Here is a 6,219-nt window from a genome sequence, read left to right as displayed (position 1 = left end):
TCATACTTGAAATGTTAACTCTATTTCAAGAACTATTCTAACTGGGACGAGGACTTGCCTTTATACAGTGTGTTTAATAGAGTATCCTAATGCAATTCAGAGAAATATTGTCAAAAAATGTTTGGTACTGAACTATATTACCCATGAGGAAGTCTTGGAACCAATGACCAAACGTTTGCTCAGAGGCGGGGTGTTAGAAGGGTCTGGAGGTACAAGAACTACCATAGAGTGACTAAGGGAGCTATTTCATAACATTTCAGTCTTGGCATCTGAGCCACAAATGATAGAGCAATTAACATTAGAAGGATGAGGCCAGATTTTTTTGAGAGTTTTGGATCTGGATGGCAGAGAGAAATGTATACAGCAAAGAGGCAGCAGAATAGAAGCAGGCAGAGAAGTGAAACGCTTCATGTGGTACTTGTGGGAAGAAGAATGCTGCCACTGTTTCTCTTTCCTTGACTTCATCTATTTGGTTTATGGTGGTAGAGGAACAACCACTAGCGAATCTTAAAATTGTGGTTAGACATCATTCTTCATTGGGAGACATATATGACACATATATCGCCTTTCAAATCCAAAGCTATTCTCCTGTTTGACTGTAGGGCATCATCAGATTGGATGGAGCTCCAACCTGATTCAAGAATAGGGAGGTCTTGCTGCCACTATACAAATTGATGCGACTACCTCTGAAGTACTGTGAGCAATTTGGGACAGTTCAAAAAAGGCTCACAAGGGATTGTCTTATTAGCAATGCTGAACAGATTGGGACTGTACTCATTAGAATTTAGATGAATGAGAAGTGATCTCATTCAGACATATAGGATTCTTAAGGGGCTTGACAAGGTAAATGCTGAGAGGTTGTTTCCCTTCCTGTGAGAATTTAGGGCCAATGAACATTGTCTCAGAAATAAGGGCACGACTTTAAGTTGAGGAGGACCGTCAGTTCAGCCATGATCCTATTGAATAGCACAGCAGACTCGAAGAGCTGAATGGCCCACTCCTGTTTCTATTTCCTATGGTCTTTCTATTACTTTATGCAACACTTCATATTGCAAGTACATGCATGAAAATTTCCTTGGGCTATATCCTTTCCTTTTTAGAAAGCAAGTTTTGCACAATTAGAACTAATTTCCTCTTCAAAATGTATATAGTCATAAACATTGTACTTTTTACTCCTTATCATATATCTGGGTAGTTCAAGTTTAACTACAGCTGAGGTCCATGCCCTCTGCACTATAATTAATTCTTACCAATGTTACATGTCAGGTCAATGCGTTTCGGTTTTCACAAACAAGCTGAGGCACGGATCTAAGATGTTGATGTAAATTCTTAAATCCAATAAAAGCTTTAACTTATTCACTTGCCTTGGAGCAATAGCCTTGCCACCTTAATTTTTGACCATCTTAAGGGCTGTGTTACAACCACTTATCGTTTGACAAGCTGATTTTTCCCATGAGGGTGCAAGCTTTTGTTAGTTTTACCTCAGATCTTTACTGAGCATTTTGCAGGTTGGCATGTGTGTTTGCTGAAAAATTTGTATGCTTCAAATATTTTAGAATTTTATTTATCTTTACAGTTCTTTGTGGAATGGCAGGAAAAGATCAATAATAAGCACTGAACAAAAGAATGTCTGCAAAAAGTTACCCCAAACTTCCTGTTACCGATCAGTTCAACACACCACCATGTTCCCTGGTCAAAATCTCTGTCTCAGGCTTGCTGCAATGTTCTAGCAAAGCTCAGCACAAGCTGGAAAAACAGCATCTCATTTTCCATTTGGGGACCCTGCAACCTTACCTTTATTTGTTTACAGGATTAGGGTGTTGCTGGCAGGCCAGCATTTATTGCCCATCCCTAATTCCCCAGAGGACAGTTGAGTCACCCACATTGTTGTGGGTCTGGAGTCACATGCAGGCCAGACCAGACCAGGTAAGGGTGGCAGTTTCCTTCCCTAAAGAACACTAGTGAACCAGATGGTTTTTTTTTCCCAACAATCAACAGTGGACTCACTGTCATCATTAAATTCTTAATTCCAAATATTTTACTGAATTCAAATTCCACCATCTGCCATGGTGGGATTTGAACCCAGAATATTAGCTAGGTCTCTGGATTAACAGTCCAGCAATAATACCACTAGGCCATCACCTTCCCCTTATCAAATCAATATCAAGTTCAATAATTTTATGGCCCGACTACCTTCTTCAAGGTTCTTACCCCAAACCTCAAACAACAGGCTTTGTCATCACATGGGCTGCTACCACACCCATTGTCAGCCACTAATGACCTCTATTAGCTGCTATTGATTCTCCCAGGCTGACCTTCACTCATTCCTTTGTCTGTCCAAATACTTTTTTTCTCTCTCTGGGCCCCAGCTCCAACTATCGTTTATTTTTTCCCCACTCCTCTAACCCTTCTTCAGAATATATATACCAAGCTTTTCCTAGCTGCAATCAATCCTGAAGAAGGGCCACTGGACCCGAAACGTTAACTCTGCACAAATGCTGCCCGACCTACAAAGTTTTTCCAGCAATTCCTCCGTTTCTGCGTCAATAGTGAGCACTTTGGAGAATAATAACTCCGAATTATTAATGGGTGGTGGAGCGGCATTGAGACACGCACACACACTGCTTACGGGCGAGGGAAAGCAGGTCAGAGACGGGTCCCGACGAAAGCGCATGCGCACGTCTCTCTCCTTGTTGTGGGGTGGGGCGGACGCGCGCTGCTTGCCCAGCGGGCCAAGGAGGCGCACGCGCGAGCGCTCTGCGCAGGTGGGCAGGCAATATCACGTGATCGCGTCGCTGTCACGGAGCAGGGGGAGACGCCGACTGATGCGGTGGGAGGTAGAGATTAGGGGGTAAATGATCTCTCTCTTTGTTGAAAATGTCTGTGTTGTGTCTTCGAATCGATCGGGAACGATGGCGGGGGGAAGACAGCGGTTGCTGGCGTTGATTGCCTGGTTGCGGCGCAGTGGAATACCTTCGACCGGTTGACGTTGCCCCGAGAGCGGGGTGGTTGGTGGTGGCGATGGTGATGGACAGGGACATGGAGGGTCTCTGGCCTATACAGGCTGGTGAGGGCTGACCTCGACCTGGACGCTCTCTCCCGTCTGGGCTTCTGCTGTGGTTCAGCTTGGTATTCTGCCCCTGCATTCTTCCTTCCTGCTTGCATAATGCCGAGTCACCTGTATAATTCGACGAGGGAGGAGGTTTTCAAGATGCTTTTTAAATTGAGGTGGTGAAATGGACGGGAAGGGAGGGGTTTAAAATTTGCTTAAGTGTTTGGGAGGATTTTACTTATAAAATAAAGCCTTCCCTCTGTGTCATACCTGTATTAAAGATGCGCTGCTGATCCGGGTATTGACAACACGATAATGTTAAACCGGAGCTACTTTCTATTTTTCTTTAGAAATCTAATTTGACCCTGACATGGACATCCAAACAGCCAATTTCTAATCTGCTGTATGTGCTATAAAAATCGTCAAATGCAAATAATTTTTTAAATTAATGAATTGAATGGGCGTTTTTATTAGCTTAGAAGAATAGTGGTTGATACAGTAAGATACATTTGCAATGCTTAAGAATTTGGTATTGCTTTTAAAATATATTTTCACAGAATAAGTCAATTTTTGTAGCTTCGTTTGTAAGTTCTGTTCTTTTCGACCAGAATTTGTTCTATCACTAAATCTGTGTTCTTTCAGCACTATAATGTTACTGACTCCTGTCTCAGCTCAGCTGTAGAAATACTCCATGTATTCGTTCTGACTGTGACTTCACTTGGTTTGCTTTCTGTTTTTTTTTAACCCTACAGCAACTTAACTAGTTCAGGCCTCTATGTCTGTGTCCTAACTTGCACCAAATCCCACTTCATTCATCACTGTGCTGCCTGACTTAATACTGACCCTCAGCAGCAACACCTTGGTTTTTAAAAAAAATTGTCATTTTCAGTCTGTCCTTCTCCTTGTTGCTCCTTTTTTCTGTAATCTGCTACAACTCTAAAATCATGTTCACTTCTGTCGTACTGGCCTGCCTGGTTGTTTTTGATCATACCACCATTGACAGCAGTATCTTCAACTGCCACAACTCTATATGGTGTGGAATTACCACTCTCTTTCTTCCTTCAAGATGGTCCATAAAACATCCCCCTTTGACCAAGATCTCCTTATGGCTTGATGCTTGCTTAATAATGCACCTCTAAACCACCTTGGGCTGCTTTAATACATCAAGGGTTCTGGATTATATACAGGTTATTTCCTACATTGCCATGAATGATGTTGAATTGGAAGAGGCTTTAACTTGTGTTGAACAGTTTCACATCCTTCTAAATGTATTCACATCTACAGTCTTGATGTCAAATATATTAATAGTTCTATAGTGGGTGAAAGTATTGCCAAATTATTAATATTGTCCCTTGGATGCAATCCAGAACATCTTACTTGGAGATGGAGAAGATCTATTGTAGTTTTGAGAGATTGTTCATGACTAGAACAAAATGGCACTGGAACATTTTAAAACATGTTTCTGTATGTGACTTCAGGATAAACCAGAAACGTTGTTGAGAAAAAAAGTTTTAAGATGTGGAGCAAAGGTATTGAATTTATATTAAAAAGATCATAACTGTCATGGCTAGAAAATGCACAATTTTTCAATATTACAGCATACTTAACTCCTGTTTATAGAGTCATACAGCATGGAAACAGACCCTTCAGTCCAACTAGCCCATGATGACCATAATCCCAACTAAACTAGTCCCACCTGCCTGCGCATGGCCTATATCTTTCCAAACATTTCTCATTCATGTACGTATTCTAAGAATCAGATGACAAATGCGCATTATTGCTGGTTATTAGATTAAGTCTCAAATGAAAATTGTGTACAATGATGGTGTTGTTTGAAATCTATGAATATCGTTATTCTGTTATGGTAATTGATTCTGAAAGTAAAAACCACTGCTATATATGCGTTGTATGCGTAGCTTTCATTGACATAGGAGAACTCCACAGTGTTTTTCCTGGGGACCTTGAAGCCTCCACAATAAAGATCTTAAAAAGTGATTTTTTTTTCTTTATCAGCTAAGACTGATAGCAGGGGAAATGATTGTCACAAATTGGTGAAGATCTATTTATTATATCTGTTTACAAATCTGTCAATTATTTCCTGACAATATGCTTAGTGGTAGAATTTGCATTACTAAGCATAAAATTAAAACAGTCAGATAATTTGGGGCTGTCCTTCTCAAACGTATTTTGGTTGAAGGCCCCCTTTTTAAATGGATTGATAACACACATTCTATCTAAATAAATATAACCATACTGGTACTGTAAAGGTGGTGTTTGTTTAGTGCGTTTTAGCTGAAACCCTCCTTCGTGCCTTTATTACCTCTATACTTTACTATTTAAATCCGCTGTTGGCTGATTTTTCACAATCTACCCTGTGCAATATTATCATCCAAACCTTAATGACTATCTAGGCCCCGTTCACTTATCAAATCCATGTTTGCCGACTTGTATTGGCTTCTAGTTGAATGATGCTTGGATTATAAAATTTTTATTCTTTCTTGTAAATTCCTGTTTGCCTGGCCCCTTCCTATTTTTGTAATCTCAACTAGCCTTACAACTCTTTGATGTATCAGTACTCCTTCAATTCTGGCCATTTCACCATTCCCCAACTTTAATCAATTTCCCATTTGATAGTTGTACCTTCAGCTGCCAAAATCCAAAACTCTGGAGTATCCTCCTTTATTTCTTTTGTCATTCAAGACTTTGTCAAACACTTGCGTTTTAAATAATGCTTTCAGTCATCTGGTTTAATATCTCCATAAATGATGGTCCTATTTTGTTTTATACTTTGAAGTTTCTTGGGATACTTTGTTAAAGATGGTATCTGAGTGTAAGAAGACAGGTATTTCTAGTAGTATGATGGGTCTGCTGCCTTTTATGGCTAACTGTTTTGATCCTGAGCAGGGATTTGGAGACAGGAGGTGGCAAGCAGGAGCTTTGGGAACATAGAGCATGCCATCAGCTGCTGCTTACTGTTGACCACCACACCCACCCTTGGGACTCTGGTCCTGTGTTTCCAACTCTTTGGAAAGTTTCTGTAAACTCCTGGGAGACTGCAGCTTTCCTTTCCAGAGACTGAGAGAGATAGTAGGAACTGCAGATGCTGGAGAATCCGAGACGACAAGGTGCAGGGCTGGATGAACACAGCAGGCCAAGCAGCATCATAG

General features: G+C 40.9%; 1 protein-coding gene across 6 annotated transcripts in view; it reads left to right on the top strand.

Annotated features, from left to right (window-relative positions):
- The first annotated feature begins 2,628 nt into the window (after positions 1-2,628).
- The window catches only part of LOC109934917 (V-type proton ATPase 116 kDa subunit a 1), a 50,527-nt gene continuing 46,936 nt past the window's right edge, over positions 2,629-6,219 (top strand). For 2 of the 6 annotated variants that reach the window (XM_048614447.1, XM_048614444.1), the window contains exon 1: positions 2,718-2,851. The gene's annotated coding sequence lies outside the window, so the exon portion shown is untranslated. Of the gene's footprint in view, positions 2,646-2,717; positions 2,852-2,894; positions 3,068-6,219 lie in introns of those variants that run through there. The other 4 variants (XM_048614446.1, XM_020533592.2, XM_020533593.2 and 1 more) reach the window with 4 other exon arrangements.

Source organism: Rhincodon typus, chromosome 30, assembly GCF_021869965.1.
Source record: "Rhincodon typus isolate 14 chromosome 30, sRhiTyp1.1, whole genome shotgun sequence".
NCBI lineage: Eukaryota > Metazoa > Chordata > Chondrichthyes > Orectolobiformes > Rhincodontidae > Rhincodon > Rhincodon typus.
This window is presented reverse-complemented; position numbering and strand designations above follow the sequence as displayed.